The sequence below is a fragment of the Pseudophryne corroboree genome, chromosome 1 (assembly GCF_028390025.1).
Source record: "Pseudophryne corroboree isolate aPseCor3 chromosome 1, aPseCor3.hap2, whole genome shotgun sequence".
Taxonomy (NCBI): Eukaryota; Metazoa; Chordata; class Amphibia; order Anura; family Myobatrachidae; genus Pseudophryne; species Pseudophryne corroboree.
In genome coordinates this window covers 897,861,408-897,888,748 of record NC_086444.1, presented here as the reverse complement: position 1 = coordinate 897,888,748, position 27,341 = coordinate 897,861,408, and the positions used below count along the sequence as shown (strand labels likewise).

Genomic DNA, 27,341 nt, shown 5'->3' with positions numbered 1-27,341 from the left:
TGGTGTGGTGTGTGGTCCCGACATGTAGGTACTAGGAAAGTGTTCCTGTCTGCCATGATACAATATACAAAATCATGTGGTTTAAAGCCCACAGTGCTGGGAAATTTAGTACCAGTTATATACAGTAGTATCAAGTGCCAAGGTTTTTAATCTTTATAGCTGTGTCTTTTATGAATAAACTGATCTGCACTATAGAACGCCCTCTGTTTATTATTTATATATATAAATATGTGTATATTATATATATATATATATATAATTTAACAAATGTTAAAATGTTTTATTACTAATATGATATCTCTGAAAAAAATGTATTCAATTATTAATATTTTAGATTTTATGCCCCCTGGTCCCCACTCTTTTCCCTGGAGGCTGCAGCAGCATACTCACAGTTGCAGACTATAGTTAGTGAGTGACAGGGTCCTGTGTCACTCTCTCTGCTTAAGTGTCGGTCTGTCCAGCTGCTCCAGTGGCAGCTCTTAAGGGCCCTACTCACTGGCCGACCCGCCGCCAAGCTGCCCGACGGCGGATACGGCCGACGAGCGACCCGGCGGCGGGGGGGCAGTGACGGGGGGAGTGAAGTTTCTTCACTCCCCCCGTCACGCGGCTGCATTGAAGTGCAGGCAAATATGGACGAGATTGTCCATATTGGCCTGCATGCACAGCCGACGGGAGACCAGCGATGAACGAGCGCGGGGCCGCGCATCGTTCATCGCAGGAGTCTCCACACTGAAAGATATGAACGAGTTCTCGTTCATTTATGAACGAGATCGTTCATATCTTTCAAAAAATCGCCCAGTGTGTAGGGCCCTTTTGTCCCCCTGAGTCCTGACGTGTCGGCAGTGGCAGGGCACACTGAGCGCGGGCGGGAGACTGAGCGCCGGGCGGGAGGACAGTGCAGGATGAGGGGAGAGAGGGCGTGCGGCGTTCGGAGCATGACGTCGGGTGCGCTGTGCGGCCCCGGCCATTCACAACACTGAGAGTCTGACTTTGACTGGGCGGCCGGCGCAGCGGGAGGGGGTGTGGGGGGAGAACAGTGACAGCACAGCAATGAGCAGCACAGGAGGTCAGGCTCGGCGGTAACTCGCGGGCATCACTGTGTGTGTGTGTTCATGTTGTAGTAGCAGGCGTGACGTGTGGGGGGTACCGGACATTAGGGGGTGCCTGTGCGCACCAGGCACCCCCCGTGCGCACGCCTATGATTTTGAGGCATAAGGTGCTGCCCAGCTGCTCTGCTTGTAAACACAGTCAGAGCAGTGAAGGACTGCCTTCTGCCTGCCTTCTGGGTACTAGACATATACATGGAGGGCTCTCCTGTGGCCCCAAAGCACTACAATTGTATAATCCAGGGGAAACATTTAGTTCAGCCCTCCCCTGCACTACTTCACTTTTCAACCAAAAGCTACAGTATACTTAACCTGTTTTAGATCTATTAAAGAAATACTGATGTGACAATGAAAAAGCTGTTTTCAGTCACTTCTTTCGCAGGAAAAAATCACATGTTCAGACTAGGCATTAAATATGATGTTTGTCTGTTAAAGCAATGAAATAAGTGGCTGCATAATCACCGCATGTAGGTGGCCGCATAACTGACAGTCTACTTGGATCATCAACTAATGCAAGAGGATAGCCATCATGAAGACTGCACATAGCCCCTTCCTCTCTTGACTGCCTCTGCTATTCTCTCATGTGTTTATGACACTTCACTCCATTATATTGTGCATACTGTACATACATAGAGTAACCTTACTTTCCCATTTACTAACACTGACAAGCTGCACTCCTATGTAATTGAGGGGTGTAAGTGTACACATTTGTAAGCCTTACACAGAAATGCTGCTGTTGTGTCCAATTTAACATATACATTTGTATGGGTTATCTTTATGCATTTTTGCATTTAGAGTGCACAATTCCATCAACTGTAAGTGAGGTCCTTATCTGGGTTCACTATGATAATGCTTGTAGATGTATGCTGTATGTGTATGGTGGAAGTTGCATCATCGACATCGCCATCCACTTTTTATACAAGAAGTGTTTGTTGTATAGGAAGTGCCTCTGCAGCCACGGTTCAGCATGCCTGCGGCTAGTAAAACACACTTCTGCAGCTCTCCAGAACCCCGTGGTGAGTTGCCCTCACAACACTTTAAAATGCATAAAGCAAATTCTAATAACATCTTGAAAAATGGTCTCTTCTGTATCTTAATATATACTGTAAGTCATGTTAAGAAACAAAATTTACCCAAGCTAAAGCGTTTCATTTTCTTTTCTTTTTTGTGTCCTGTAAAATCAGTAGGAAAAACATATATTGGTATTTCTTTTTTTGCAAAAGTCCAAATTTAGATGAATGAAAGGTAAAGGGACATATTTATCACAATCCACTTCTAAGGATGTTGATGGGATGTGATAAAATCATCCAAATGTGCAAGGCTGTATCAAATATCGCATGCAGGGACAGAACTTAAGAGAAAGCTCTGTCCCTGCAAATCCTCTTCCTACACTTCTTAGAGTATTTTTCACAGTAAACACCCCAAGACTGAGCCTACTGGCTATCCCAGCACCCCACACTGCTAACACACTTACCTGCAGCCAGGGGCTGCCAATCAGTGAGCTGCTCGGTGATCCAGTCAGCTGATCGTGTGCTCCTGCTCTGTGACCCCGGTCATCTGATCCATGCAGTAACTGAAATGTTGGTCGGGACTTCACAGCATCTCAGATCACTTTACAGATCAAATGACTGGGGTTACAGAGCACAGCAATCAGATGATCAGCTCGCTCACCGATTACTGGTCCCTGGGTGCAGTGGGATTTTATTTTATTTTTTGTATTCTATTTTTTTTATGTCAGACACACATAGCTGATCACAGAGCATCTCCCAGTCTCTGCTTTCCCTGCTAGCAGGAGTAGTAAGATGGGGGAAGCCGGTTGTTATTGCAGGGCTCCTACTGGTATTTTATTACAGTTAGATTTTAGTACATTTGAGCAGATCGCATTTCCCCTTACATCTATGGGAAATGCAATCTGCTTACTAAAAACATGCGAATTTAAGGACTTGGGGTAGAATTTTTTTTAATTCACCTCCAATTGCCCTTTCATACCTTCCTGTGATACTAAAATAATGTGAAAAGGGTGTGAAAACAACCATTTTCATATTACTTTAGTCAAAATAATATTGATAAATATGAGGTTGAAATTTAGAACATATGCTATGTTTGTAGTTATATAAAAGAGTTAACAGAAATTTGGTTTGGTTCCGCACAGGAAAAATGTGGTAATGATGAACATAGATTAATACACAGATTGTAGAAAACTGTTCAGGGAATGACCAACGATACTAAGTTTAAATTTAAAGATTCTTAATGAAGACATCGAAATAATTATTTGAGTTGGTGGTGCTCCCAGAGTCAGTAATGGTTAAGCAAAGAGAAGAAAAAAGAAAGACTCTGTGTTGGGGCACGCTTAGAAATTTGACAGTCATTTGACATTTCAATTATGAACCTTTGTGCCTCTCATCTATTCTCATGAGGTTTTAGACTAGGTGCTTACCTACAATTATCACTGCGGTGATTATATGTACATATCATTTACCTCTACTCCAATTTTGAATTTTGATTAACTCAGGCACCTTAATAATATTAATTTTTTGTAATTTTTTATGTTTTTCAGTATATTTTTCACCACAGGTGCCCATAATTTTGTATCAGGCTTATCCTGATTTCTGTCAATATATATGTTTACTTTGTGTTCTTGAACAATTTTTTTGTATCAAACTCCTCATTACTTTTATTCGTTATTAATTAAATGTTAAGTTTTAATAAACTTATTTCAAATTTCTAAGCGTGCCCCAACACAGAGTCTTTCTTTTTTCTTCTCTTTGCTTAGCAGTTATATAAAAGAAACAGAAGTATCAGCATAAAGGGAATTACCTCCCTACTGTATATGCTCATACTTCAGTTTCTTTTATATAACAACACACAAAGCGCATGTTCTAAATTTCTAACCTGTCTGCTGCGTTTGGGTAGTTGGTGATTACTATCCATGAACAGAGCTGCTCCGGTACAGAAGTGCAGAAGATATTTTGATTATTTATTTCAATATTGATAAATATGACCAGTAGGGAGCCATAATTTTCCTCTGAACAATTCATAGTGTTCTTATGAAAAAAAAACCTAAATGTATTATTTGAAAAATGGATAACAGCATACAGTATGTATATGACAAAATGTTAGGTTAAATAATAGTAACCAGCAGCCCCTAGATAGGGTGATAAAAATTCCATCTGCTAAGCCAATTCAGAAATAATGTTGTTAACATACTGTATTCTGGTCCTCCTAGACTTAAAATCGTTTACATCACAAATTTATGGCTGACTTAACCAAGGTACATAAAAAAGATGATTCCTAAGAGAAAGTTTAGTCAAGATGCTGTAACAGATAACAAATTAAAGGGAAAAATTAACAAATGAACTGAGCTATCAAACATGAAAATTTTAAGCTTTTCAACCAATTTGCAGAATTAACCCCCGAAAATAAATAGAATATTTTGCTGTAAGGAATAGATGCAAATTAACATACAGTAACACATTCATACAGAACTTTGATACAAAACCAACAGCCCACATAACTGGTTAAATAGTGACATATAACAGATGGTGCCGAAGTTATTACATTATCTCTTCCTCCGTTATCTTGGTAATTAAGTGTGCAATAATTATCTATCATATATATTATTTATCCCTTCAGTAAAATCTTAACAGAATGTAAAAACACTCCATGTGTCTACAAGAAACCTGACAGTGTCCTGTAAAAACATCAGACTACTAGACATCTTGATTGCAAAATACATTATTCATGACATATGTTTTACATTATTTCATGGCTGTTGAGAAATGTATAATGATACCGACTGATACATAATACAATGCACAAAGAGTCAAAGTACTGTAACTCCCCATGTTATAGAAAACCACTAATGATTTGAACGGGAGGCATTCGATATGCCGGCTGTCAGGATGCCGGCGCTCAGCCTACCCGCACCGGGATCCTGACAGCCGACATACCGACAACTATTCTCCCTCTTGGGGTGTCCACGACACCCCTGGAGGCAGAATAAATAGCGTGGCATGCATGGCGAGCACAGCGAACCCACAAGGGGCTGTTTTGCGCTCGGCCCGCTGCCGGCATGCCGGCGGTTGGGATCACTGCACCGGTATGCTGGGCGCCGAGACGCCAGCAGCCGACATAACGTAGTACACCCGATTTGAACATGCTGCACAAAACCTCATGTAATGCCTTATAGTTTGTTTCTTCTGCTTATGTATGTATATCTCAATGCTGTAACCTTTTACATATTATATAAGAATAATTGATGAGGGCTAAAGCAAATATATTTCATAATGACATAATTCCTAGCTCCATGTGTTATAAATTATTCATTATATCATGAAGGAAAGTATTAATGCTGAACCTTAAATTCCCAAAGGACATTTGGAAATTAGTTGTAAGCACAACTGATGGTAAGTACTCGGTTTAGGGTTCGGCACTAGCTGTGGGGTGGGTTAGGGTATATATATATATATATGTGTGTATATATATATATATATATAACAGAAGTACGTACCGGCACTCCCTCCTTTAAAGCAATTTTGCTCTGGTGCCCTCTAATACAAGATGCGTAGACTGGAAAAAATAGCGGCACTTAGAGGCTGTAAAGATCAACGTGTATTCCATAAGAAATAGACCAATGTTGCGGGGTCTGTAAACCCCATTGTTCACCTTCACAAAGGGGTTTACAGACCCCAAAACGTTGGTCTATTTCTTGTGGAATATATATATATATATATATGTGTGTATGTATATATATAAATATATTTAAAAAAAAAAAAAATATATATATATATATATATATATACACATTCTGGGTCTGATTCTGAGTCACATGCAAGACGGAACCTAGATTTACTACCTTATGCTAATGCAAGAATACGTATGACTAGTGGGAGTTTGTGCATCTGCAAGCGGAAACCAGTGCTGCCAATTCATTTAGCTACAGCTGCAGCAATCATTGACCATCCCCAAACTAGAGATCCATCAGAAACAGGCATCTCCTTGCCTAGTTTGAATATGCCTAGGACCGGCTCTGCCAACTTAGTTGTAGTTTTTTGATTATTTGATGATTCCAATAAAGTTTATTAAGACCCACTGTGAGGTCTGTCTGCATCTAACCAATCAGTGCGGTTGTCTCTTTCTGTGACCAAACACGCTCTAGATTAGGTAGTTGTGGCAGGTCTCCTTGGCTTGTCATTTGTTCTGGGTCTCGGGAAGAGGACTCCTTCCACCTTTGTTTTAAAAGGATAAAGAAAACATGTCCATTAGGACTGAAAATGAGAACTACTGATATCATACAAGGTTAACCCAAAGCTTACGTAGCAGAGTGACAGTAAAAATATGAGTTTGAAATAGGGATGTGCGCCAGTCCAAATCCCGAGTTTAGAGTTCTTGTATTGGATCTGTATCTTCTTTGTGTTTTTCTATCTGTATTTGTTTTGCCAAAACCTCCCTTATAAAATCATAAAAACAGCTAAAATCACAGAATTTAGGCCTATTTTTGGTCTTACAGTATTATTAAATCCAGTAACATAAATTTCCAGTCAATGTTGACCACCTCACAATGTTGACCACCTCACAATACTGTTTTCATCCAGTTTATGACAAAAGGTTGCACCGAGGTAGCTGGATGACTATACTAAGCGACAGCAGTGGGCGGCACAAACATGTGGCCCTTAAACTTCCAACATGGCACATCTAGGAAACAGAATGGCACTGCAGTGGCAGACAGGGTGGCTGTTTAATAAACTATACAAATGTTTGTTGTCACAGTCAGCAATGCTCTATACAGCACATAATGCAAAGAAAAGAGGTGCAAGTTAAAATTGTCCTTGCGTCCTCCCACCCACTAGGAATAGTAATTAAACACTGAGGTTTAATTTCACCAACAGTGTTGCACAATACATGTATGAGTACGAAATAAAATATACTACACTGCGGTTGACCTTTACCAACAGTATCGCACAATACATGTATGAGTCGGAACTAAAATATATTACTGTGGTACCACCTTCACCCACAGTGTCACACAATATGTGTGTGCGTCAGAAATAGTAATCGAACACTGCAGTTGACCTTTACCAACAGTGTCACGCATTACGTGTATGAGTAGGAAATAATATACTGCGGTCTGACCGGCAGTGTCACAGTACTTGTGAAACTAAAATAAAAATTGTATAGTACACTCGGAAATAGCACAAACAACAACAACAAAAAATTATAATTATATTTTTAGGCTTTTTGTTTTTAGCTTTTATTATTTTAATTTTACACTGGGGTGGAGCCCCTGGATGGACGCACAGAGCATCACTTTCAGATACAGCAGACAGAGCACCCCTTTTCAGATACAGCAGACAACTTACCCCTTTTTCAGATACAGCAGACAGAGCACCTGCCCCACGCCAGACAACACAGTACTTAGACGGACATGTCCGTCCAGTACACTTTCCACAGCCAGAGTGAACATGGCGCCAATCACGGGGACCTTTCTAGAATCCAAAAGCAGGATGATGCCTTGTTTTGGGATCTGAGTAAGGCGGGAAGTCCCGAGCCGGACTCGGATCCAGACTCAGATTGCAAAGATCAGGTGGGTCTAGTTCTCTGAGAACCAGATCCACTCATCTCTACTTTGAAACCTAATTGATTGCCAGTCAAATTGACTTACTTAATTTACTACAAGTACTACAGTAGATAGTACAAGGAGAGACATATGGAATTCACAATAACTGTACAGGTAAAAGAAAATAAGCAAGTCTGTCATTATCTTAAAGCTGAATGTGAAGTCATTGTAAAACTACATGAAAGCATCAAAACAGGGAATGAATTACATTTTAGTGGGATGATGGAACATCTGAAATCAAAGAAACAAAAGGTCTAATGGAGTGCACATTATTCTGTCATGGAAAGGTCATTTTATTACAATCAATATTGTCATATAAATATTTACAGTATAACCGTATGTTTCTACAGTCTCTCAAGAGAATATTGTAATATATAACATTACAGTCTCTGAAAAACATGTTGTAATGCTACAATCAAGAGCTGTCATATAGAAATCTCCCAGGAATATAACATTATTTAGTTATATGTCTTACATGTAATTATTATAGTGCTCATTACTTTTTGAGTTATTTGGCTGGTATATTTGCAGACATATTTTAGGTATTAATTTCTGATCACCCAGCTGACCCTCCACCCCCTCAATCCAGTGTTCCACTAGTTGCTGCTCATTTCAGCTATAATCATAGTCTTGGTTAAAAAGAATCATACAATTATCCCCTACTGTGTCTTATTTATTAACCCCTCAGTGGTTAAGTATGCTTTGAATGTTACTTGATTGTCTCCCAAATGTGAAAAAACACACATTCTTATTACTCCACTCCACTGTTTTTTTTTTTTAATGCATGTCTTCTCACCAGTGCTAGGAGAATATTATATATCAGTGATAAGAGAATATTTTTTATTATTTTTCACGCAAGCATTTACGTTCACCATATCTTATAGAAAGATACCAAAATAAATACTGCAAAAGTAACTACATTTTCCGCCACCCTGATTGTAAAGTGATTTTATGTATCTGTGTAAACATGTTGTTTAATATTTATTTCCCAAATGATAGCATGCTGGCAGTTGTCTTCTCAGCAGCAATTATTGTTACCATTTGTTTTACTACAACATTGACAAAGGTGAAAATATACAGTATTTTAAACATTTTATTCATTTATATTTTTAGAATAAACTTTCAACATTATTGTTGAAGTATGTACCCTGCAATGACAAGCTGGGTCGGGGAACAGGGTGCCATCTGTCCCCCGGGCTGGTGCAATTTTAGTGTTCCAGGGCTGCCCGCAGCTGCGCTGTGTAACTGCTAAAAACAGACTCTGATCAGACATCTGAAGCTATGAGGAGTGTGATTGGTTTCCTGCCCTCTTGATTCCTAGCTTAGACTCTACCGCTGTGCCACAGACCCAGGGCCAGCAACAGGAGAGTTGCTCCTGGACCCCGGTCATGTGCCCCCCTTGGCCTCACATGCTCACAGGTGCCATGACTGTCACTGTAGAGCAGAAGAGGAGCCAATGCCGTGGTGAAGAGAAGCTCAGGTCAGTATGCAGAGCATGCAGAATATCCAGGGACTACGGCAGATGAGGTAAATGAAGTGTGGCTGCTATAGAGACACAAGGTATGAGCTAAGGCCATGGAAAGACACATGGGGGAGGGGGTTGGGGTCAGTAAAGAGGGTGGGTGGGTGCTGTGAGGTGGACAGTGAAGCTGTCAGGGGTTGCTATGTGGTAGACAGTGAAGGGGGCGGGGTGCTGTCAGGTGGACAGTGAAGGAGCAAGGTGGGGTGCTGTGAGGAGGACAGTGAAGGGGCCAGGGGGTGCTGTGAGGGGGTCAGTGAGTGCTCTGATGTGGAAAGAAAGTGAGTGAGTTGTGGGTCAGTAAGTGCACTGAGGTCAGTGTGAGCAGAAATATGTGAAAAGACTTTATATGGGTTATTTATCTAAACCCTGACTAATTGGGCGCGCCATGCGCAATAATTATTTGGTGCCCGGAACTACTGAACTGCTCCGTTCGGCACCCATTAATTAGCGCCACCCAAATAACAAATGAATTCCCTATGAGACATACTGTACACTGCAAAAAGCACTTGCAGACAGCGATTGCGCTGCACCATGCATACACACTTTGATGTGAGACATGAGTAAGGTCAGTACACTCCGTGCATGGCTGGGTCTCTTTTACAGGACTGTAAGGAAGTATATCATTCCCTTACAATCTGCACTATTGTGCGATTTCCATCATTAAGACGTTTTACAATAATTTGGGTCAGTAGATAGGGTGTGGATTTTTTGGTAGCGGCAGGGTATGTGGATTTAAAATCTTTATTAAATTACTCATATTTGCCATTAAAGTATACCTACAGTACATGTATAATTTATTTATTTAAAAAGCTATGTAACCCTACATCTTTAGGTACTTTTCATCATTTTGTATATTAAATTTCTTGTTATTAAGTACTACGGATACTTAAATGCTACTTTATTTTACTTTAAATGTATATCATTTGAAGTACCCTGCTTTCAGCGATCTTTTGGAAACAATGGGCATCATGTAGAGTTGGATGTATGTCTGTTTTCTTTGCAAAAATAGGGCTTTCTGTATTGTACATTTGCACCATGAATGCTTCTTATACTTAGGCAGGCCTGGCAGAACAAGGGTAAGTAGGAGGGAGCAAGGTTAGGTTGAATATAGTAGCGATGTGTTCCTATAATAGCGACTGAGGTAGACCTTTATGTACTGTAGATGCAGATACACATGTTGGGGGTAAATCATCTGCAAGTGCAGGTAGGTTGGTGCAGCAAGATGCCAATATAATGATGACCTTCAGTAGCACTAGCTTGCCACTTATGATAAAAACATTGAATATAGTACACATATACAGCATTTCATTGTACACAATGGGGCAGGGATGCTATATTCATGAGCTGATGTGTGTAACTTATTATACAGATATGACTGTAGGTTGTGCTCTTGATAGTCTATATAAAGAATAGCATGGTTGGAATAAAATGCAGTTTTGGGTTTCTGAAATGATGGTGATCATATGGTCTACACAATACAAGAACTTGCAATACATATCTGCTCTTCCTACCATAGACCACGTGGCATTAAGGGTTAGGACACTAATACCTCACAATAGATCTATATGGGAAATAACCTTACACCGAGTTACAAAATATTACCAAATGTATTGTACTATACTGTATACGTTCTTTGTTGCTGGTTACTATGAGTTTATGATATGAATATCATGGTGTCTGTAGTGTAAATGCAATACAAGTATAAGCAATAATATTTACTGGTTATGTATTAAGAGTTGTTTATTAATAATTAAGAAGTTACAATGCAGAAGGAGCTATTGTCCCAGTACACTGGCACTTTGTAGTACCGCTGACAATGTGGGAGTGGTTCAAGCGTATTGATTTTTATATGCATATGGACGATGTTTTCTATACAGCCCTAGAGAAATATTCCGACTATACAGCTACCTGGTTTAATTGGATGGACTTTAAGACTACCGAAAACTATGTTGCTCTTGTGCCCCATACTCCAATGTAGGGCCTTACTACCCAGACACTTCACTGAGATGTTTATTGAGTAGTTTATTGTTTATTGAGTAGCACCTGAGTTCTCACCTGCCTCTCCCTCTTCTTCTTCCCCTTGTCTCCCCCTCTTTTTCTTGTCCTATGTTGGATACTTTATTTTTGTTAATGTTATTGTATTTGATAACTTTTTACGGTGGACGATTTTCCTTCCGCATGTCATTATGATTCCAGTTGTACTGTCAATGTGTGTTGTTATTGTCCTACGGAACTGCTGGAAATTGCTGTTTTCTTTCTGTTCTTTCAGCTCCTAATTGTCATTTTTCAAACCCATAATGATTGGCTGGTGCGTTATCACCTTCCACTTATCACTGCTTTATCACTTCTCCAGGCTTGATACATCTACCCCTAGGTCTGGCGATACGGCTTTTCATCTCTTAAATAGGACTGTAAATCAGGTCTATAGTGTAAAAAAAAACATTTGTAAGACAAATCTGTGCTTTAGAGATTACTTTTGTTCAGCATTGTGAAGAATATGTGGTTTTGCTGTAACTTTAATGTTTCATTTGTATTGCTATGTTCATATACATGTTGAAATCCTTAAATAGATCAAAGACCTTACAGTACATGTCAAGGAAAATTACATTTGTTGCCAACCCAGAAACTTGTCAGAATTTTCACTGTTTTTGATTAAAAAACTGGGAGTTTTATTTACAGTGCACATTTGAGCTAATCCGTAGCAACTAATCTACTTTCACTTATTCACATTTGATCAATCCTAACTGAGATGGTTATGGGTTACTGTTCATTGGTACATATGCAGTTTGTAAATTACCTTAAAAAATATTATTTTGACATTTGAGCAGGGTAGTCCCGAATTTAAGGGATGTGTTCCGCCATCATGACCAGGACTGCATGGTAGTAGCTTTTTACATAATAAAAAAAATTCAATATAACATATTTTATTATTGTGTTCTGAATAAGATGTGTGTTGTGTTTTAAACATAATTTCTAATAAATTCTTTGAATCACCAGCTTTAAAGATGTTGTATCCCACATATTCCAGATTATTCAGATACATGTGGATCTTTCAACGATATCCTTAATTACTTAATTTATTATAAATTACATTTCTTAGAGTTTAGTTATATGGGCTAGCTTCTACTGCTGCTATGTCTGATGAAAGGGAACATAATGTGCACCCAATGTTGGGCACCTACTAAATAACACAAACTCAGTCCAATTTCTAAATGGGACTACATTTTCTGTAGACGGCCACGTGCCAGTTTACACAAAATTGTAGAAAATGCTGACATTGCATTACACATGGATGCTTCATGAATGTTTCTCTAGCAGGCTTTGCCTGCAAGTCGTCTTCTGATATTTGGATAACAACGTTAGTTGGTGTAGAGACATAGTTTAAATAAGGAACAGGCTGTAAGCTTCAAGGGATTGCGTTTCTATTTCTGTTTACATTTATCTTGACAAGTCTCCATAAACCTCAGGCAATGAGGTACAATCAGCTCCACTCTTTTGTATGTAAAATTGGAACAGAGGAAACAAGGAGCAGGAAATAACACCTTGCTGATTCATCCATATTGCTAATTAGAGATGTGCGCCGGCCCACATCTTGTGTTTTGGTTTTGGATCTGTATTGGTTTTGCCAAAACCACCCTTGCGGCTTTTGGTTTTGGATCTGGTTTTTTTTTTCTACAAAAAAATCATAAAAACAGCTACAATCACAGAATTTGGGTCTGTTTTTGTTCCTACATTATTATTATTAACCTCAATAACATTCATTTGCACTAATTTCCAGTCAGTTTTGACCACATCACAATATTGTTTTCATCCAGCATCGGATCTTGCAGATTTTGGATTCCATATAAGGGAGCCGCATCCAGGACTCGGTGCAATTGCACTCCCTTTCTGCCATGATGTTTGCAATAAAGTGGAAATACTGTATGTTGAATTAATATAAATATTAGTTATGTATACCGGTCAAAAACATTTACATGGTACTACCCTGCGATCAGATAGTCGCCGCCTACAGGGGGAGGGGAAAAGTGCTGTACAGGTGTGCGTTCGCTTTTGTAGCAGAGCTCCATGAACATCAGTTTGTGCAGTCTCTGCTCAGACCAGAGATGAGGTTTAACCAAAGGTTAAATCAGGCGCATAAAGGGCTGTTGTGCTAATTTGAGCAGCTGCTATAGGAACAGGTATAGTCACACCTGTATAACTAGAAATATCATACAACAAACACAATTAGCAGCACTAAACATCAATAAATATTCAACACCGTAACGGATATAATAAAATTAATTAATATATATGGAGATGCGTGGACTGAAGGTGGGAAAAAAAGGTTATTTATTTAAAACATATATGTAAATATATTTGATCAACAATACTGGTTAAAAAAATAGATAAAAAAATTCATAGTATCCAGAACACCAAAGGGCTACTATAGTGAATTGTCCGTTCCTTATTTCATGTGGACTATAGATGAATGGGTGCAAATTAGAATTAGGGCTGATGGCACAGTCCTGATGGTGATAATTACCACAATAATCGCCGCTGGAGGAGAAGGATCCTCTGGATTGCGTCCCTTTCTTGGGGAGGAGAGTTAAACTCTGGGATCCTAAATCCTCTCTTGGTTGGCGCACAAAGAAAAAGAGAAATTAATCAATCTAAAATGTAACTTTTAATAAAGGTCAATTAAAATGATGTGAAATATATATGGAAAAAATATTTAATAATAAAAGATACTGTATCTATTAAAAATTGTTGTATTCACTGTGTATTATTTATTATGCTTCCATTTATGGTGGTGTGTTAATGCTTACAGGACCTAGGCCATTTATACCACTATTCCCAATACGGTTATGTAAATAAGGATCCGCCAGATCAATACAATTCTTAATGGCCTTGGGATTCTATATGTCTGAGGAGATATAATTCGTTTATTGAGAGGAATCCCTTTATAATGTGTTAAGCCATACACTGTTATGATTCTACTCACTGCTGCAGCAACACTGTAGCTGGTTGTGTAAGATTGATCCTTTCAAAAGCTCCTATACATGTTGCTATGACAGTTCATTTATTGGGAGAAAAGAACACACATTGTAACATGTTGAGCCATAAAATGTTGCGGCTCTGCTATCCAATGCCGTGACACTGTGGCTGCTTGTATGATTAAGTCCCATCTGTTACAGATAGGCTCAACGGCCAGATAAAACAAGCTAGTGTGTACAGTTACCATATGTACTCAATCTGTTGGAAATATATATGTTTACATGGCACACTGCCTTCAGAGCAATTACTGCAATTGACTCTATATATTGATCCTACAATGTCATTCGTAGTGAGTAACCGCGAAGGGAGATAATTTGTTTATTGAAAGGGATCACACTGTAATGTATTGATCCATACACATTTGCCATTCTATTATCAGATGCCACAGTACTGTAACTGGTTATATGGAGTTGATCCTTTCAGAGCTCCTATGCGTATTGCTGTTATGGTTTATTTATTTATTGTAGGGACCCACATTGTAACATATTGAGCCATATGATGTTATGACTCTATCATCCAATGTCACAACACTGTAGCTACTCATATAGTTAAATCTCGTCTGTTGCAAAGAGGCTCACTGTCAGAATAAAGCAGGTTAGTGTACGTAATGAGCTCAATTTATCAGCTTCATGAACGTGTCATTAATATTAAGTATGGCTGATTACCTTATACACCTTGTCTATTAGATACAGATATTTACATGTAACACTGCCTTAGAATCAATTGCTACAATTGGCTTTGTGTGTTGGTCCTACTATGACAATCTTAGTGAGTAGCCGTTAGTGCATATGGTGTATCATGGCCAGATTACCACAGTATTAAATGTCTGATATCTTATAATTTATGGCAAGAGTGGTTTTTAAAACCTTTTATTATGCCACTTAATATTAATATTCACATGCTGTGTCTCTATTGTTCTGAAAGTGGATGCACAAGAGCGTCTTTTATCTATATTAAATATCTTAATGTGTATAGTTAGCTCCGTAATCGGATCCTGATCTAAACATTTTCTAAAGCACAGGATCAGGTGCTGCTACCACATTGATTTTAGCAAGACGACTACTAAGTGCAAACAGATCACTTTGGCACGTAGCTAGTCAATTTAATAGGATTGCGGGAGTTAATCGTGAAGGTGTTCACTGATAGCTACTGATTTACACATATGCAATTCATTCTCATGTGTCTCATCTATATTCAGCACGTTATCTTCATTTGCATTATTAATGTGAATTTTGCTATAGATAAGAGTGAGAAACTGCTGGGACATATGTACGTAGTTTTGTCTCAATTAGCATATCCGTGTAGCGGCTTCTCATATGTGTATACCATGTGTTACATTGATTCACATACGCTCATATGTTATGCTCCACATATTTCAAAAGGCTATGCTGCAGAATGTTGTATAAAGGATCAATTATAACGCCTCTTAAGGTCGAATGAAGTCCGGCATTAGGAGCGCTCACATATTACTCTACTCGCAGACACTTTCTCTTTCCTCTCCCTTATCTCTCTCCTCTCCCTTAGATCGCTAAATTGCTGATCCTTCAATAATAGTGAACCTGGTCCTATTACACATGATTTACACCATTCCTATTACATTTCAACATTTTTACACAGTCAATTTAAGCAGGCAAGTTCATGCCGCTCTGAAACGCCACCCAACGTGCACGTTTCACATCAGCTTCATCAGGGGTATTGATCTGGCGGATCCTTATTTACATAACCGTATTGGGAATAGTGGTATAAATGGCCTAGGTCCTGTAAGCATTAACACACCACCATAAATGGAAGTATAATAAATAATACACAGTGAATACAACAATTTTTAATAGATACAGTATCTTTTATTATTAAATATTTTTTCCATATATATTTCACATCATTTTAATTGACCTTTATGAAAAGTTACATTTTAGATTGATTAATTTCTCTTTTTCTTTGTGCGCCAACCAAGAGACAATCTTCTCTATCCTCTTTTTTGTCCTCAACTTTATTGTCTATGGCAGCACCCCCAACATATGACTGCGAATTAAGAATAAAAAATAAAAAATTACAATTTAAGTATTAATGGGGTATATATCATATTAAAAATAATATAAATCAACTTTTGACTAGTGCAGAAGATTTCCCTTTCCCCTCACCCTTTATTAATTACCAATGATCCTAAATCCTCACCAGGTTGCGGAATCCTCAATGCTGAGTTGATGAGTGGAGTTAAAATGGTTTTTAACTATAGGAATTACATCCAGGTCATTAGATATCCTTGTAGTCATGTGACTATCCTGATCTTAGTTGGATAATTCTTTCCGGGTCAAATGACAGTGTTGCCTAGCAACTGAAATATATATAAGGTGTATATTTCAGTTGCTAGGCAACACTGTCATTTATCATTTTAGCTTTTTAGCTTTTTTGCACATAATAATAAAAGATAAAGTATGTATTAACAAAGAGTCTAATGTATAATGTATGTAGAAAAATCTTTACTTCTGTTTTGTGTAATGGATTAATTAATTGGAGATAAGTGGACTGAACAGGTGTGGATCAATCAGCAGCCATCTTAGGGTATAAATATAGAAACCCTGGGACTGACTAGATTACCTTTGAAAAAGCTGCAGGCACAGCAGCGAAACGCGTTAGGTTTTTGACTCCAGCTCACCGCTATTGATTGAAAACTACATGGGCTATCTGGACCTTTAGTGGACTTTGAATTACATTCACAGAGGATTGGGCAAACAGCATCTGCCCACCGGTGACTCCACTCATCAACTCAGCATTGAGGATTCCGCAACCTGGTGAGGATTTAGGATCCCAGAGTTTAACTCTCCTCCCCAAGAAAGGGACGCTATCCAGAGGATCCTTCTCCTCCAGCTGTGATTATTGTGGTAATTATCACCATCAGTACTGTGCCATCAGCCCTAATTCTAATTTGCACCCATTCATCTATAGTCCACATGAAATAAGGAACTGACAATTCACTATAGTATCCCTTTGGTGTTCTAGATACTATGAATTTTTTATCTATTTTTTTAACCAGTATTGTTGATCAAATATATTTACATATATGTTTTTAAATAAATAACCTTTTTTTCCCGCCTTCAGTCCACGCATCTCCACATATATTAATTAATTTTATTATATCCATTACGGTGTTGAATATTTATTGATGTTTAGCGCTGCTAATTGTGTTTGTTGTCTGCTCAGCCCAGGACTTAGTCAGCCGCTGCGATTGTTTGAAGCTGATCGGGGCCGGAGCTGATGTCAGACACACTCCCTGAAAATGGCTGATCCCATCTGCGTTTTTCTGGACACTCAAGTAAAATGATCAGTTGCCACCCACAAATGGCCTCTTCCTGTCAACCACCTTGCAAATGCCTGTGCGTTCGAAATTTTTCGCACCATCCTATCGGTAGGCACCGATGCCTGGTGCAGTCATCCAAAGCGCCAGCGCATTGCGGTGCATACGCATGCACAATTCAGACCTGATCGCCCGCTGTGCGAAAACGCACAGCATCAATCAGGTCTGAACTACCCCCTACATACCTTGTGTAAAGCTGGATGAAGCGTTACTTTCTCCAGGTCGAACATAACTTTCAGGAACTGATCCTACATTGAGGTTGAAAATAATCTGTACAGATGATTATAGCATCTAAAAATATATATTGTACAAAATAAATTTTTCATTGTTTGTACTGTGGTCAAAATTGCCTGGAAATGCCTGGAAATGAATGTTATTGGGGTTAATAATATGCTAGGAATAAAAAAAAGGTAAAATCATGTTATTTTAGCCGTTTTAGTGAAAAAAATATGAACCCAAAATCAGCAAAAATGATCTGACACAGATTTGTATCAATAACTAGACCAGGGCCCCAATGGAGGTTGAGTATGTATGTAGTAGAAGGAAGGATTGATTAGTAATTTAATTTAATTTGTTTGATTTTAAAAATGTAAATTATCCACTGGGGGCATTGGTGACCGTCTTTATTGCATAGACAACAATTTGTATTGGTTATATAATTGCACTACAGTAATCTGACTTTTGCTAATCCGACTTTTACTTTTTCTTTGATTTTACATGCCCTGACTTCAGCCATCTATGGGGGTCATTCCGAGTTGATCGCACGTAGCAAATTTTTGCTGCTCGTGCGATCAACTAGACGCCGCCTATGGGGGAGTGTATTTTAGCATAGCAAGGCTGCGATCGCTTGTACAGCCCTGCTATGCTAAAAAAGTTTTGTGTAAAAGAAAACTAGCCCTGCAGTTACTTACCCTGTGCTATGGATCGAGCGATGAAGGTCCCGGAACTGACGTCAGACATCCGCCCTCCAAATGCCTCAACACGCCTGCGTTCGGATCTCCATGCCCGGAAAACTGTGAGTAGATGCCCCGATTCGCCTCCCGCCTGTCAATCTTCTTGCGGTCCGTGCTGCGACCACTTTCTTCATTCCCGGCGTCGTTGCCCAGTGACTGCCAACGCTGAGCAACGATGCGCCTGCGCATTGCGTCCACCACGCATGAGCATAACCGACCCATTCGGACCACTGCGATGAACCGCAGCGTGTGAACGGGTCGGAATGACCCCCTACGCCTCTCCTCTCAATTGTTTGTTATCAGCAAACACGAACCAAGTGTGGTACAGCACACACCACAAGTTGTACAAACAATGTACCACCTACAGTGTCACAATACGTGTATGAGTACGAAATAATAATATACTGCGGTCTGACTGGCAGTGTCACAGTACTTATGAAAATAAAAATTGTGTAGTACACTGTGGTACATCACAAACAAAAAAAAATTATATATTTTTTATAATTACATTTTTAGGCTTTTTGTTTTTAGCTTTTATTATTTTAATTTTACACTTGGGCGTCCCTGTATGGATGGACAGCTCACCCCTTTCAGGTACAGCAGACAAAGGACCCCTTTCAGATACAGCATACAGAGCATCCCTGGACTGATACTGATAGGACACACCAGCCCCTGGATGTTAGTAGGTTAATTTAATTAACACTGGGGCAGAGCCCCCTGGTTGTATGGACAGAGCAGCCCTTTCAGATACAGCAAACAGAGCATCCCTGGATTGATACAGCAGACAAAGCACCTCTTTCAGATACAGCAGACAGATAACCCCTGGACTGATACAACAGACAGAGCACCCCTTTTAGATACACCAGCCCCACGCCAGTCATACAGCACAGTACTGAGAGGGACAAGTCCGTTCAGTACACTCTCTACAGCTGGAGTGGAAATGGCGCCGATCACTTGGGACCTTTATAGAATCCAAAACCCATGAGAATCTGACAGCAGGATGATGACGTTTTGCCTCAGTTTGGGATCTGAGTAAGGTAGGAAACCACTGAGCCAGGCTCGGATCTGGACTCGGATCCCAAAGTTCGGGTGGGTCATCTCTTTTTTTTTTCTTTTATTGAAGCATGATATCATCTTACATCAAATGCACATTTCCATGTGGACATAGATTTTACACACATCATGAACAATTGTCCATTATACATTGAACACAATTTCAGCATATATTTCACAATGGTGTTATCTTTAATAACATACTCATCTAAGTGAGTTTAGCAAATACAAATAAAGTGATCCCCGGATCCATGCCATTTTGATATTGCAGCCACTGAAATATATGATGAACACTCAATGTATCAAACATTTTGTAAACCTACACAAGCAGAACAGTATGAGGAAGAAGTTCAAAACCCCCAACCAGAGGAAGAGGAAATAAAATTGAAGTTTCTATGGATGATCCAGTTACTATTGAAGAAGGAAGATCCCCTTTGCCTTTGGTCAGGAGATCTACTAGGTGGAACAAGTGAATACCACCAAAGCCGCTATCTTATCTTGGTTAGATAGCACTGCAACTTGAGCAAAGATCCTGGAAAGAGATGCAGAAACTGCCTACCAATATAACAGAAAAATGGATTACAGCTGCTGATGAAGAGATGGAATCTGTCAAACAGCTGCAGAGATGAGATCTTACAGAGTTTCTGCCAGTAAAACATACAACTGGATGTAAATGGGGGTTTAAGACCAAATGTAACTCTGGTTATATAAAGATTATGATGCCGCTTTAACATCAGTTGCTAAACAGAGTACTTTCAGAACCTTGTAGGTTTTAAGAAATATGCAAGTGAGACATTATGTTATCAAAACTGATTTTATTCTGAAAAAATATTATTACGTATTGTATTGCAACATACATATACAGTAAAAGAACAGAATACATAAAAATGGACATAAATGTTAGGGCAACATTTGAGAGACGTGCATATTTAAAGAGTCAGATAACAAAACTAATATGTAAAACTTATTTAATTTACTTCTTTCTTAATGGTGATATAGAAGAAAAATTATACCTGATACAGCCCGAAGGTTATGTCAAAAGGGCCAAGAACATCATGTTTGCAAATTATAAAAATCTCTATATGGTCTTAAGAAATCAGCGAGAGCCTGTAATTGTAAAATTAACATAGTTTTATTGGAACACGTTCGCAAGAAGTAAAGCTGATCCGTGCCTTTACTCAAAGTTTGTTAAAGGGAAATTATAATTATTACCCATGAAAAGAAGAAGAGATCACAAAAGTAAGTGAAGTTCTAGAGTCACACTATGATACTGAAAACCTGGGAGAGGTGACTTACTACCTAGCAATCCACATACAGCGAGAAGATGAAAAGGTGTGACAATACCAATGAATGCATCACACATGACTTTAGAAGATTATCTTACCAAATAGTGAACCGAACAAAAAAACAGTGAACAAGCCTGTAAAGAGGTGAAACGGTCCGTCTGGTGGTGAGATAGGGCGCCGCGCAGCCTGTATCTCTTGGTGACATCCCAGTTATGTAAGCGCCCACTTGGGCAGAGTTATTACAAGTATCAGCTTACTGGATTTTATGCACCATTTTTTAATATATTGTTTTCATACAGTGATTGTGACTATATGCCTCAATGCATTTCTGCTGAATTCTTATTTATGACAGAAATGACTTTTATTCATGATTTTCTTATTATTTGTGTCAGACACTGACGTGCATATATGTCTCCTTTTTTCACAATATCCATTACTGCTATTATTGGATGCTTGGCTCTAATGAGTTAGTTTTTTCTGATATCCATGAAACAGTTATTTGGGTTGTTGCCTGTCATGTATCTTTAGACATATGTCTGGTATATTTTGTATGAATTATGTTTATGAACGATTAATAGAATTTTTCTATTTTGGTGACAATTTGAGAGATATGCAAAAAAGTCATATGCATGCTTGCACAACAAATATTTATTTGTAACTAATCTTCTTTCTTATTTTCTTATATACCCAATTGATGCCATAATGACATAAATTGCTATTACTTCTCTTTCTATATTCTTGCACATCTGTGCCAGTGTGCTCTCTCATCCAGCCTTTGTCTCTATACAAAAAGAGACATATTTGTCCGGTATTTCCTTTGTCTGGACAGCAGAAGCACACTTTCTACTTACCAGGGATGAGTACTCTCTCATCCAGCCGTTTACTGCCATACTCCACAGGAGACGCCTAATCTCGTCTGATCTTGGAAGCTAAGCTCTGGTAGGCCTGGTTAGTACTTGTCTGGGAGACTGCCAAGAAATACCAGGTGCAGTAAACAGCCTTGCTGGAAAGCAGAAGGAATAATCCCTTATTATTTATTTTTTCTATAATCTTTCTATATAACTAATTTACACCAATAGTATCTGAGAGCTGTTTGTACAAGCATATTGGGAATATAATATTTCTACTTATCTGAACAAACTAACATTTCTTTTCTCCTCCATAATCATTAAGCAGATTATTAACATTTTGAATAATTTGCTGAATCAAAATGCCTATGGTGACACCACTGTTAGATATCTAAACAGAAGGTGAAGCAACATCAAATTAGGCAACAAACCATTTCTTTATCCTTATTACATTAATGGTGCTATAATTACCCCACGGGACACCACTCTATAGGAGGTAAAAGCCATCTACTCTTTGTTTGTAGATATATGTTAGGCTACCCCCATCAATATACTAAGAAACTTTTCACCATGGCAGTACTTACTGTTGTTTATATATATATATATATATATATATATATATATAAATATTTAATACAATTTTTGTTTGTCACACTATGGGGGTCATTCCGAGTTGTTCGCTCGCTAGCTGCTTTTAGCAGCATTGCATACGCTAGGCCGCCGCCCTCTGGGAGTGTATCTTAGCTTAGCAGAATTGCGAACGAAAGATTAGCAGAACTGCTACTAAATAATTCGTTGCAGTTTCTGAGTAGCTCCAGACCTACTCACAGATTGCGATCAGCTCAGTCCGTTTAGTTCCTGGTTTGACATCACAAACACGCCCTGCGTTCGGCCAGCCACTCCCCCGTTTCTCCAGACACTCCCGCGTTTTTCCCTGACACGCCTGCGTTTTTTAGCACACTCCCGAAAAACGCTCAGTTACCACCCAGAATCGCCCCTTTCCTGTCAATCATTCACCGATCAGCAGTGCGACTGAAAATCGTTGCTCGAACACCAGCAAATCTACTAAGTTTTGGGTTAAATAACTTAGCGCATGCGCTCTGCGTACCATGCGCATGCGCAGTTAGCAGCAAATTGCAGCATAGCGAAAATCGGCAACGAGCGTACTATTCGGAATGACCACCTATATTTTATAGGATTCTTAATAAAAGTTAAATTTTTATGTCTACAAATTTTCATTAAGAGTGCCCCAGCACAGAGTCTTTCTTTTTTCTTCCATTTTCTCAAATAGTGAACTGTACAGACAAGCCGTGGGGGCACCTTTATATGAGGAAACTACTATAAGGCTTTATATTTCAGCAGTTATGTCTCATCTTTGGAGACGTGTGAGTAAACCTCATCAAAGGGATTGGAATGCAATTAAGAGGGTGATGCAGTATCTTAAACACTCGCAGGACTTGACCCTGATATTGCCAGCAGAAGGTAAACTTGAATTGCAAGGATTTATTGATACAGATTGGACAGGTGATTGCAGAGATCATAAGTCAACAAATAGCTGCTTGCTCAAACTTGGGAACAGTCCAATCTCAAGGTTCAGTAAAAAGCAATTTACAGTTGTTTTATCATTAGCAGAAGCTGAATACATTTTAGCAGCCTATGCCAGTCAAGGATTTGTTTGCTTGTGTCAGCTACTACAGGATTTTGCAGATTCAGCAGCTCACTGACAGTATCGTGTGAGGACCATCAAGGATGTATAAAGCTTGTAAACAGTGAAAAGATAAACTCTAGAACCAAACATGTTGTTGTTTAGCATCATTACCTTCGTGAACTAGTGGAGCAAGATGTGATTCTGCTTACATATTGTGAAAGTATGTTGGCCAATGTTTTCACAAAGCCAATTCAAGGCCAAAGTTTGAAGACATTGGATCCAAGATGGGACTGGTATGAGAAGCCGTTGCTGAATGTGTCATTTTGATATTGCAACCACTGTTCTCAACTCTGTGGCGTATGGAGATGTCTGCCTCTTGGCTCCAAGCCCTGAAGGGGCATAAGAGCAGCTCCTGTGTGGTTCACATCATGATCCAAGTGTGACTGCTGCTCTTCCAATGGAGCACTACAACCACCTGCTATTGCTACATAGTTAATTGGATCTATCCCAGGAGCCCTGCTAACACCTGTAATAGGGGACAGGATGGCTCTCATCTGGTACTGCTCAGCCTGCGCTGCAGCAAACAATGGTGCACCTGCTGCTGCAGCTGGAATGTGAAGTGGTAATCAGCAGCTGAATCTTATGAGTCTGACCGTGACCCCCCGGCTGTTGTCACACCACATAGCCCTATTGGAGCCCCTGTCCCTTCATACGATTCCTAATTTCTTGTTGCCTCTATAAGCGCCAATAATGAATAATTATTGACCCAATTAATAAATAAGCCTTTTTGAGAGATATTATTGAAGGCTAAAAGTGTATGCATAATTGTAAGCAAACGGGCAAATAGGGCCATGCAATGTGTTAGAAGTCACATGATCATTAATGCGATATTTTCAATTCTTCTGAAGGACCACGCTGAGATACTATGCATGCATGGTCTGTTTACCACACGTGTGAGTGGCCATTGCCATGGAAGGATTCCATACCATGAGTACTACTTTTGCAGTTGAAAATAGGGGATCTCGGCAGATATCGGAGATGTGTGCTGTGGTACCCCTTACATATATCTGGCTGGTACTTACTACTTGTGGCTGCCCTCCACCCACCTCAAAATGTGTGTTTTTGGGAGATATCCCAGAAATATTTGTTGATAAATAGTGCGCTATTGCAATATATACTGTATATACTTAACAATGACAACTACTACCTTTCACCTACTGTACACAGACTGTACATGTTATCACATCTGCACTCAGTTGGCTGTATATGGCGGATGTCTATGTATAGGTAAGATGAATGTTCCACAGCTACCTCTTCACTTTTGTCTCACTTGGGACCAAGCCGGTATAATGTCATCACATACCCTGAACACACTGACAGCATTTTCCTAACTGCTCCATTTGTTAAATAAACAACAGAAATGTCAGGTTAAGAATACTACTTACTAGCCAAAGCAAATAATAACCAAACCTCTACTAAGTAACACTGGTGATTTGTTTATATGACAGAGCATACATCTCATAATATGAGCCAGTAAAATCCAAGTGGATGTGGATAAAATGGCAGAGGTTGATGTGTGGATAATGGAAAACATGACTGGAGCTGGGTCTCGCAGGAATTATAGTACCAGGAAAAAGATGGATGAATAATAATGAATAATGACATATTAAGTTATGGATAACATAGAAGCTGATGAAATCCACGGCTTAAGCAGGGAGCCAAATGAGATATTGGTCATAATAATATTATATGCTGAACTGTCTGTTTCTACTGGCCTCGTAATATGAACTGGGATACAAGGGAAAATCTGATTGTTGTGAATTGTTGCTTATTATGTAAGGTATAGGTGGCTTGTGTCTCCGTGGTCTGCCAGGTACCATCCCAGAAGATACAATAGGTGTCTGGCCTAAAAGGTTGGCTGTCCCTCAGCCCTCAGCACAGCCCTGCCATAGGGTACATAAAGAACCTAGAATATTGAACTTTCAAAATAATAGAAGAAATAAAAGTTGTGTACAGCTTCCCATGGCAGCATATGCCCATTTGGCTGCCAGTCAGAGAGCACTGTTCTACTGCTGTATGCTATTAGCATTGCTACTAAGAGAATGACATCATTAAATTGCTAAAACATTTTTGTGTTCTAGTCCAAAAGAAAAACTTTGTAAATGTAAAAATGTATACTAAAGGACAGTGCTTGCCATTAGGCAATTCATGAGACTACTGTATTGTGAGAGGATTATGACTTTTTCAGGAAGATTAACAGAATGGCTCTAGGATGAAATTAAAGGATTTAAGGAAGAATAAAGGATAGACTAGAACTCAGGGGTGTATCTACCTATTGGCCATGATGGCACTCGCCAGGGGCGCCAGGAAAGGAGGGGGCGCCACCTGGCCGTGTCATCCACGGCCAGGGGGTAGAATCCAGTAGTACTGTCAGACTTGGTAACTGTCTGCTAGTGCCAGCGCCAGTGTCAGGTGGCAGTGCACCACACCAGACTTGTGATCAGACTCAACAAACTACAGCTCCCAGCATCCCTTGTTACCGGGAGCTCTGGGTGATGTACTTTATTTTGAGTCTGATTGATCACTAGTGCAGTGCTGTGCCGCTGGACATCGGCGCCAGCAGTAACAGACAGTCACAAGGTACAATCCGGATTAAGGGAGGGGAGGGGTGACACAGGACTGCACTGCACGGCATTGACCATTTGGAAAGTGGATGGAGTAGAAGCAGGGGGCTACACGGCACTCAGTCAGTGCCAGGCACCCCAGCAGCACGGAGAGGGGGAGAGGACAAGGAGATACTAAAGTACATGCATTGAGTGTACCCTCTCTGTGAAGTGAGGGGGGTAAACACTATATACTGTAGTCTGTCTGTATGTGACTATATGTGTGTGTATGTATGTGTGTGTGTGTATAAGTATCTACTGTATTTATGTGTGTAACTACGTGCAGAGCCGGCCCTAACCAATATGATGCCCTAGGCAAGATTTTGGCTGGTGCCCCCTAGCACCACCGCTGGTTCTGCCTCTGACCTTGCACCTCTTTCCCAGCACCATCATCCCTCACCCATAGCAGTCCTTGTACCCCCTATATTTTAAATAGGAACAGTTCGCACATTTGACGCACAGCCCAAAAAGGGGCATCTTCTTGCTGGGAAGGGGCATGGCCACACAATAGTAACCCCAATTCCAATTACGCCACACAGTACTGCAACTTTATTCACATTTTATCTTGCGATAGTGTCCATAATTCATATTACATCCCACAGTAGTATCACTTTACCTTATAAACATTACTCCTCACAGTAGAGCCCCTTATTCACATTACATCACACTGAATTGCTCCTTATTCACATTACACCACACCTTATTGCTCTTTATTCACATTAGACGACACAGTAGTGCCCTTTCTATATGCAACGCCACATAGTAGAGCACCTTATACACATAATGCCACACATTTGTAATGCATTTATACACAATTCCACACAGTAATGCCCCTTACACATATGAGACACATTAATGTCCTTATAAACATAATGCACCTTACACATTATGACAACCTTTATTAATGCCCTTTTACACTTAATGTCCCTTACACATATGCCACACATTATTAATGTCCTTATACACATAATGACACACATAGTGCCCCCTACACATTTGCTGCACATTATTAGTGCCCCTATACACATAATGACACACACATACAGTAGTACCCTGTTACACATTTGCCGCACATTATTAATGCCCTTATACACATAATGACACACATAGTGGCCCTTTACACATATGTTGCATATTAATAATGCATTTTTACATGACACACATAATGTTCCTTACACATATTCTGAACACTACTGCACAACCAACCCACTCACATGCACACAGCACTCACACTTCCACTAACACTGTGACCTCTGC

General features: G+C 39.6%; 1 protein-coding gene and 1 pseudogene across 2 annotated transcripts in view; one reads left to right on the top strand and one right to left on the bottom strand.

Annotated features, from left to right (window-relative positions):
- The window catches only part of SYNPO2 (synaptopodin 2), a 419,056-nt gene that overhangs the window by 358,102 nt on the left and 33,613 nt on the right, over window positions 1-27,341 (bottom strand). The window lies entirely within an intron of this gene.
- LOC134943543 (5S ribosomal RNA) lies at window positions 21,804-21,922 on the top strand (annotated as a pseudogene).